The sequence below is a fragment of the Bufo bufo genome, chromosome 3 (genome assembly GCF_905171765.1).
Source record: "Bufo bufo chromosome 3, aBufBuf1.1, whole genome shotgun sequence".
In the NCBI taxonomy this organism is placed as follows: Eukaryota; Metazoa; Chordata; class Amphibia; order Anura; family Bufonidae; genus Bufo; species Bufo bufo.
In genome coordinates this window covers 684115405-684125392 of record NC_053391.1, presented here as the reverse complement: position 1 = coordinate 684125392, position 9988 = coordinate 684115405, and positions in this window count along the sequence as shown.

The following is a 9988-nucleotide window of genomic DNA, read 5'->3' as shown; positions in this document are numbered from 1 at the left end:
TACTATCGTAAATTTATTATGAATTTTTCCGTAATTGCTAAACCGTTGACCGACCTTACTAAGAAAGGGGCGGATTTGGAGAATTGGTCTACTGAGGCCATTTCTTCATTTGAAAAATTAAAAAAGGCCTTCAGTAACGCTCCCATTCTGATCCAGCCTCATCAGGAGAAACCTTTTATTGTGGAGGTGGATGCGTCCGAGGACGGTGTAGGAGCAGTCCTTTCACAAGGTCCTGCTAGCCTCACTAATCTGAGACCATGTGCCTTCTTCTCCAGGAAATTCTCTCTCACAGAGAGAAACTACGACATAGGGAATAGGGAGCTGCTGGCCATTAAATGGGCATTTGAGGAGTGGAGGCATTTCCTGGAGGGGGCAAGACATTGTGTAACTGTTGTCACTGACCATAAAAACCTTATGTTTCTCGAGTCTGCTAAGAGGTTGAATCCCCGTCAAGCCAGATGGGCTCTGTTTTTTACTCGTTTTGATTTTTCCATCACGTTCAGGCCGGGAAGTAAAAATGTGAAGGCGGACGCATTATCTCAGAGCTTCCAGGCTTTTCAACCTACTGAGGTACCACCTGAGTCCATCCTACCAGCAAAAATCTTCTTAGCAGCTCTTACCCAGGATATCTCGGCTCGCATTAGGTCTGAACAACATCTGGCACCGGTATCCACCCCAACAGATAAGTTGTTTGTTCCCGTACAATTTCGTCTCCAGCTGTTGGGTGAGTGTCACGATTCTGCTTTTTGTGGACATCCGGGTGTTGAGGGCACTAAGGATCTGGTTTCTAGATCTTATTGGTGGCCCACTCTAACTAGGGATGTCAAGTCCTACGTGTCAGCCTGTGAGGTTTGTGCCAGGTCCAAGACACCTAGGACTCGCCCTGCTGGTAACCTACGACCCCTACCCATTCCCAGTAGACCCTGGTCCCATATCTCGATGGACTTTATAACTGACCTACCGCTGGCGGAGGGTAAGACTGTGGTTTGGGTAGTGGTCGATAGGTTTAGCAAGATGGTTCATTTCATTCCCCTGTCTAAACTTCCGAATGCTAAAACCCTGGCGTCTATTTTTGTGAGAGAGATTGTTCGTTTACATGGCATCCCGGAAAATATTGTTTCTGACAGGGGTGTGCAGTTTGTGTCCAAATTCTGGAGGGCCTTCTGTCAAAGATGTAAAATTTCATTGTCTTTTTCTTCCGCCTACCATCCTGAGAGTAATGGGCAGACTGAACGCCTTAATCAGTCTGTGGAACAATTCTTGAGGTTGTATGTTGCTGATGACCAGCAATTATGGGTCAAATTCCTTCCGTTGGCTGAATTTGCCTTGAATAACCGTGTCAATTCTTCTGCTGGGGTCTCCCCTTTCTTTTGTAACCATGGTTTTCATCCCCGTTTTCATTCTGGGTCGCCCGTCTCCTCCTCTAACCCTGAAGCGGATAAACTCTCCTCCGAACTGTGCACAGTTTGGGCCCGGGTTCAATCGAACCTAGAAAAGGCTCAATGTTCTCAAAAACTCAAGGCCGATAGGAGACGTTCAAGGGGGGCAAACTTTCAGGTTGGGGATAAAGTATGGTTGTCCTCCAAGAATCTATCTCTCAAGGTAATTTCTAAAAAATTTGCTCCTCGTTTTATTGGACCATATAAGATCACGGAAGTGATTAACCCGGTATCTTTTAGGTTGGAGCTGCCTGAGTCATTCCACATTCATAATGTGTTCCATAAATCTCTGCTTAAAAAATATTTTGAACCGGTAGTACCATCAAAAGCCTCGCCTCCGCCAGTTCTTGTTAATGATGCTGTCGAGTATGTGGTGTCTAAAATAGTGGATGTCAGGAAGGTGCATAATTTCTTGCAGTACCTGATTCACTGGAAGGGGTATGGACCTGAAGAGAGATCTTGGGTACCTGCCAGGGAGGTTCATGCTCCTAGACTTGTTCGTAAATTTCATTTAGAACACCCTGAAAAGCCATCGCCTGAAGTCTTGGGTCCGGTGGCCCCTCGTAAAAGGGGGGGTACTGTCACGGGGTTCCGAAGGTGCACTCGGTCCCCCATTGCCCGCAGAACTGTTGCTTAGCTTTTGGAATGAGGTTCTGGGTTTGACCTCATTCCCAGGGCGGCTTTACTAGCTGGGTGGCTCCCTGCTCCTGATCTGCCTTGAATGCCGAGCTGATCACTCGGTGCTCGACTGGTTGGTCTGTCGGTCATGTGACGCTGGCCACGTCACATGACCCTCACTCCCCACTATAAATACAGGCAGCCTGCTGGCTACAGGTTGCCTGTTAATTTCTAGGTTCCTGGCTATTTGTTGGACTGCTGAATACTTACCTGATCCTGTTCCCTGACCATCCTTTTGTCTGCTCCTCCTGTACTGTGCTTCCGTCCTGGTATTGTGACCTCGGCTCCCACCTGACTACTCTCTTAGGACTCCTCTTGTACTTCTCTGCTCTCCTGGTATTTATGACCCCGGCTTCTCCTGACAATTCTCTGCTTGCTCCATTTGTACTTTGCAGCTTTCCTGGTATTGACTCGGTCCGTTCACGTCCTGTTGTTTGTCTGTCTGTCATCCCTGCACTTATTCCAAGTTAGGGATTGCCGTCCAGTTGTCCCCTGTCATTAGGACTCGCGAGGCAAGTAGGCAGGGCCAGGGGTAAGGGTGGAGCGCAGTGGTCACTTCCCTCCCCCCTGTGTGTGTGTGTACGCGACCGTTACAGGTATATTCCCCATCAGCAGCCGGCGTAGCGAATAAGATGCGCGTACGTTCAGTTGAGTAACCCTTTGCGAACCTCCTCTCAAGTGTGCATGCGGACGCTCAAGCGGCCCAGCATGGATACGCAATCGCATCAGCACGAACGCCGAAACCGCGTCGGCCCGCAAAGGAGTCGGAACCGAAGATTCCACAGGCACATGCGTGACCTGTTCCGCTACTCCAATGGGGTCCCCCACGAGAATTCCTGGGGGCCCCAGTGGACTGCGAAACAGGAGAGTGTCTTACATTCAGTACTTTTCGCACAACTTGCTGTTCTCTAACAAGAAGTTTAAAGGGAACCGGTCACCGGGATTTTGTGTATAAAGCTGAGGACATAGGTAGCTAGATGGCCGCTAGCACATCCGCAATACCCAGTCCCTATAGCTCTGTGTGCTTTTATTGTGTAAAAAAAACTATTTGATACATATGCAAATTAACCTGAGAGGAGTCCTGTCCTTGACTCATCTCAGGGACTCATCTCAGGTTAATTTGCATATGTATCAAATTGTTTTTTTTTTTTTTACACAATAAAAGCACACAGAGCTATGGGGACTGGATATTGCAGATGTGCTAGCGGCCATCTAGCAACCCATGTCCTCAGTTCTGAACCCAAAATCCCGGTGACAGTTTCCCTTTAAAAGCAAAATTCACAACAGGTGAATGCCCAATACATTTCCTGGTTCAATTAGAATTGGTATTTAAACAGTCCTCCTCATCATGCTGTTCACATTTTGACATCATGAGACCAAGACGACACCTAACAACAATTGACCAACAGTACCTCGCCATTGCGAGGCTTCAAGCAGGATGTTCTCAGACGGAAGTGGCCACTGAGCTTAGAGAGTCCCAGAGTGTCATCAGCAGGTTGTATCAGAGATAGAGAGAGACCGGAAGAGTCACAGAAAGGCAGAGAAGTGGACGTCCTTTGGCCACATCCCCCATTGTGAACAATGTCCTGCGGAACCAGGTGATGAATGCCACACAACTCCAGTCAGATTTAGGGGAGGTGAGAGGCACCCAAGTGTCACGTCAGACCATTCTAAACCGTTTACATCAGCGTGGTCTGCGTGCTAGACGACCTGCACGGGTACCTGACCACAACACCAGGCACAGGCGTCATGGTTTTGCATGGGTCAGGGAACATCTACGCTGGAAGAGGGACCAGTGATGTTCACTGATGAAAGTCGATTCCCGCTGAGCAGAAATGATGGCCGACAACGATGTTGGAGATGCCTAGGACAGCGCTATGCATCAGCCACTGTTGTCACCAGACGAGCCTTTGGTGGTGGTGGTGTTACAGTGTGGGCAGGTGAGTCTACTCAATACAGAACTGCCCTACACTGCCTAATACATAACATATTCCTCACCTATAAAGGACTGTTCAGACACAGTATCGGGTCCGGCTCCCTCAGCCAATCCGGTCTGCATCCGATCCACAAAAACATGGAATGTATGTAGACCTTGTAGAAAGTGTGTGAGGAGGGACCGTACAAAGCTGAGCGTTTCTGCCTCCTTGCTTATGCTCTCAATAACCTGATTGCCACCAATCTAAATTGGCAGGTCACTATGACACATAGAAAGTGTTTTTAACCCCTTCTACCCCGGGCCAGTTTTTACCCTTCTGCCCAGGTCATTTTTTGCAAATCTGACATGTGTCACTTTATGTGGTAATAACTTTGGAACACTTTTACTTATCCAAGCCATTCAGAGATTTTTTTCTCGTGACACATTGTACTTCATGATAGTCATAAATTTGAGTCAATATATTTCACTTTTATTTGTGAAAAAATCCCAAATTTACCAAAAATTTTGAAAAATGCCTAAATTTTCAAATTTCAATTTCTCTACTTTTATAATAGATAGTGATACCTCATATAATACAGGTGAAACCCGAAAAATTTGAATATCGTGCAAAAGTCCATTTATTTCCATAATGCAAATTAAAAGGAATTGCATTAATGCAGCTTAAAATTAGAATTTTGTGAAAAGGTTCAAGTGTCAGCTAATTAATCCATACCCCCTGAGCAAAGGGGACCTGAGATTGTGACTTTGGGGTTTCATAAGCTGTAAGCCATAATCATCCAAATTATACCAAATATGTTAGTTTCACCTTTTAAGTTGCATTACTGAAATAAATGAACTTTGCACGATATTCAAATTTTTCGAGTTTCACCTGTAGTTATTACTTTACATTTCCCATATGTCTACTTCATGTTTGGATCATTTTGAAAATGACATTTTATTTTTTGGGGACGTTAGAAGGCTTAGGGTCCATTTACACGTCCGTATGTGTTTTGCGGATTCGCAAAACACGGACACCGGCAATGTGCGTTCCGCATTTTGCGGACCGCACATCGCCGGCACTCGCATAGAAAATTTCTTTTCTTGTCCACAATTGCGGACAAGAATAGGACATGTTCTATTTTTTTGCAGATGTGAATGCAGATAGCACATTCCGGCCCCATTGAAAATGAATTGCGGAACGGATGCGGACCCATTTTGCGGACGTGTGAATGGACCCTTAGGCTGGGTTCACACGGGCGTTGCGGGAAAATGCGTGATTTTTCTGCGCGAGTACAAAGCATTTTAATGCGTTTTGCACGTGCGTGAGAAAAATCGGCATGTTTGGTACCCAGACCCGAAACCGGACTTCTTCACAGAAGTTCGGGTTTGGTATTGGTGTTGTGTAGATTTTATTATTTTCCCTTATAACATGGTTATAAGGGAAAACAATAGCATTCTTAATACAGAATGCTAAGAAAATTAGGGATGGAGGGGTTAAAAAAAATTTAAAATATTAAACTCACCTCATCCACTTGTTCGCAGCCCAGCTTGTCTTCTTTCTTCTTCTTTGAGGACCTGGGAGAAAAGGACCTTTGGTGACGTCACTGCGCTCATCACATGGTCCATCACCATGGTGATGGATCATGTGATCGACCATGTGATGAGTGCAGTGACGTCACCAAAGGTCCTTTACCTCCCAGGTCCTCAAAGAAGAAGAAAGAAGACGAGCCGGGCTGCGCGAACAAGTGGATGAGGTGAGTTTAATTTTTATTTTATTTTTTTAACCCCTCCATCCCTAATTTACTTAGCATTCTGTATGAAGAATGCTATTATTTTCCCTTATAACCATGTAATAAGGGAAAATAATAAAGATCGGGTCCCTATCCCGATAGTCACCTAGCAACCATGCGTGAAAATCGCACCGCATCCGCACTTGCTCGCGATTTTCACGCTGCCCCATTCACTTCTATGGGGCCTGCGTTGCGTGAAAAATGCTGAATATAGAGCATGCTGCGATTTTCACACAACGCACAAGTGATACGTGAAAATCACCGCTCATGTGCACAGCCCCATTGAAATGAGTGGGTCTGGATTCAGTGCGGGTGCAATGCGTTCACCTCACGCATTGCACCCGCACGCAATCCTCGCCCGTGTGAAAGGGGCCCTAGAAGTTTAGACCAGTTCAGCTCTGAAGTCACTTTGTGGGGCTTACATAATAAAAATCACCAAAAAATGACCCCATTTTAGAAACGACACTCCTCAAGGTATTCAAAACTGATTTTGCAAACTTTGTTAACCCTTTAGGTGTTCCACAAGAATTAATGGAAAATGGAGATGAAATTTCAGAATTTCACTTTTTTGGGCAGATTTTACATTTTAATCAATTTTTTTCCAGTAGCAAAGCAAGGGTTAACAGCCAAACAAAACTCAATATTTATTACCCTGATTCAGCGGTTTATAGAAACACCCCACATGTGGTCGTAAACTGATGTAAGGGCACACAGCAGGGCGCAGAAGGAAAGGAACGCCATATGGTTTTTGGAAGGCAGATTTAGCTGAACTGGTTTTTAGACACCATGTCCCATTTGAAGCCCCCGTGATGCACCCCTACAGTAGAAACTCAAAAAAGTGACCATGTTTGGAAACTACGGGATAATTAGCCAGTTTTATTGGTACTATTTTGGGGTACATAGGATTTTTTATATTATATTAAGTTTTTTGTGAGGCAAGGTAACCAAAAAATTTATGTTTTGGCAACGTTTTTATTTTTAACAACATTCATCTGACAGGTTAGATCATGTGCTATGTTTATAGAGCAGGTTGTTACTGACGCAATGATATCAAATATGTCTACTTTCTATGTTTGTTTGTTTCAGTTTTACATAATAAAGCATTTTTGAAAACAAAAATTATGTTTTTGTATCTACATTTTCTGAACGCCCTATTTTTTTATTTTTCTGCCGATCGTCTTGTGCAGGGGCTCATTTTTTGCAGGAAGAGTTGACGTTTTTATTGGTATCATTTTTGGGTACATAGGATATTTTGATCATTCATTATTACACTTTATGGGGCAAGGTGACCAAAAAATTGGTTGTTTTGGCGCAGTTTTTTTATTTATTTTTACAGTGTTTACCTGAGGGATTAGGTCATGTGACATTTTTATAGAGCAGATCGTTACAGACGTGGAAATGCCTAATTTGTCAAATTTTTCTTATTTATTTAAGTTTTAAACAATAATAGCATTTTTGAACCCAAAATAATGTTTTAGTGTATCCATAGTCTAAGAGCCATAGCTTTTTTATTTTTTGACCGATTGTCTTTGGTAGGGTATCATTTTTTGCGCGATGAGGTGACTGTTTGATTGGGACTATTTTGGGGGGCATATGCCCTTTTTTATCGCTTTTTGTTGCAATTTTCGTGATGTAAGGTGACAAAAATGTATTTTCTTTTTTACACAGGTTTTATTTCTTTTTCAGGGTGTTCACCTTAGGGGTTAGGGCATGTGATATTTTTATAGAGCTGGTTGTTACGGACGTGGCGATACCTAATATGTATATTTTTTTATGTATTTCACTTTAGCACAATAATAGCAGTTTTGAAACAAAAAAATTATGTTTTAATGAAAGGGGCGTTTTTTTTTCTATTTTTACTTAAAAACTTTATTAATTTTATTAAAAACACTTTTTTTTCTTTACTTTTTTTCTGACGTTGACTTTTGGGGGTCTGATCCCTTCTGTAATGCATCACAATACATCTGTATTGTATTGGATTGCCTGTTACTGTATGACACTGAGTCATACACAAACAGGTTGCCTAGGAGACGGGCCTGAGGCTGGATCTCCTCGGCTACCGTAGAAGGCAGGTCCCGTTGCTGTGCAAGGCATTGGGCAGCCTCTGCATGGCATCGGGCTGCCTTGTGTCGCATCGGGTCCCCGCCACAGCAGTCTTCTACAAAGACAAACATATAAATGATAAAATTCAGTTTACCTTCAGTCACCACTAGAGGGAGCTCCCTGCATACTGTTTATACATTGAGCTGAATAATAACACAAAACGCAGTGAGCTCCCCCTGGTGGTGGCTGCACACGGTCAGAGTTTTATAATTCTTTCCTGGGCAGGGCATTTGAAAATCTGTAAAATGGAGCCTTGACCACTATAAAGATTTTAAGTATTAATCTGCACATCATTTTTGATCCACTTAGATTTTTTTTAAAACTGTTCAAGGATGAACATTCACTTTACGGGATGGATTTCAACAATAAGAAAATATTAGGGAATTTCTATTTAAAGGGGTTATCCAAGACAAAAAAATGTACCGCATATGCCCGGGCCCCTCACACTGAATATACTTACCTGGCTCCCCGCACCGCTCCTGGACCCCGCACCGCCGCTGCTGCTTCTCCCCATGTGCGGAAAAAACATCCGCTTTTGGGGTGGAGCCGCCAATGGCTGCTCACCCCTCCCCCTGACACGGATATTTTCATCCACACATGGGGGCAAAGCAGCAGCGGCGGTGCAGGGTCCAGGAGCGGTGCGGGGAGCCAGGTAAGTATATTCAGTGTGAGGGGCCCGGGCATATGCCGTACATTTTTTTGTCTCAGGTAACCCCTTTAAGAAAAGTAGAGATTTATTTTTCCCAATTGGTCGGGGGTTATCTTCAAAAAACAGGAAATGTGTAAAAATCATCTCATTATAATGTGTTTCCTATAATCCACGCATTCACTTGTGCTGTTCTACTCTCCCCCCCTTCCTGCGGTGTCGCCTCTGCATGCTATCCGGGGCAATATTAATCTGGTCAGCACTTAGCCATCTGTCACAGCTGTGCTCGCACACTGAGCACTTACAGAAAAACCGAAATCATAACGTATTATGAGCATTCATCCGCTACAATGTGAGAATGAAGTTATCATATGAGAGAAAAAAGATATATTACAATTAGTCCATGAGATAATCAATACCATTCAATATTCTTGTTATTTTACATCACAGCTCAGCACACATATGGAAAATCATATACCTATCCACATCCAAATGTAGCAGTACTGTTTTTGTACATTTGGGGCAATAATATAGCAGATTTATTTTAGGAGCAGTAGTATAGTAGTTATATTCTTGTACATAGGAGCAGTATTATAGTAGTTATATTCTTGTACATAGGAGCAGTATTATAGTAGTTATATTCTTGTACATAGGAGGCAGTATTATAGTAGTTATATTCTTGTACATAGGAGGCAGTATTATAGTAGTTATATTCTTGCACATAGGAGCAGTATTATAGTAGTTATATTCTTGTACATAGGATCAGTATTATAGTAGTTATATTCTTGTACATAGGAGCAGTATTATAGTAGTTATATTCTTGTACATAGGAACAGTATTATAGTAGTTATATTCTTGTACATAGGAGGCAGTATTATAGTAGTTATATTCTTGTACATAGGAGCAGTATTATAGTAGTTATATTCCTGTACATAGGAGGCAGTATTATAGTAGTTATATTCTTGTACATAGGAGCAGTATTATAGTAGTTATATTCTTGTACATAGGAGGCAGTATTATAGTAGTTATATTCTTGTACACAGGAGGCAGTATTATAGTAGTTATATTCTTGTACACAGGAGGCAGTATTATAGTAGTTATATTCTTATACATAGGAGCAGTATTATAGTAGTTATATTCTTGTACATAGGAGCAGTATTATAGTAGTTATATTCTTGTACATAGGAGCAGTATTATAGTAGTTATATTCTTGTACACAGGGGGCAGTATTATAGTAGTTATATTCTTGTACATAGGAGCAGTATTATAGTAGTTATATTCTTGTACATAGGAGGCAGTATTATAGTAGTTATATTCTTGTACATAGGAGCAGTATTATAGTAGTTATATTCTTGTACATAGGAGCAGTATTATAGTAGTTATATTCTTGTACATATAAGCAGTATTATAGTAGTTA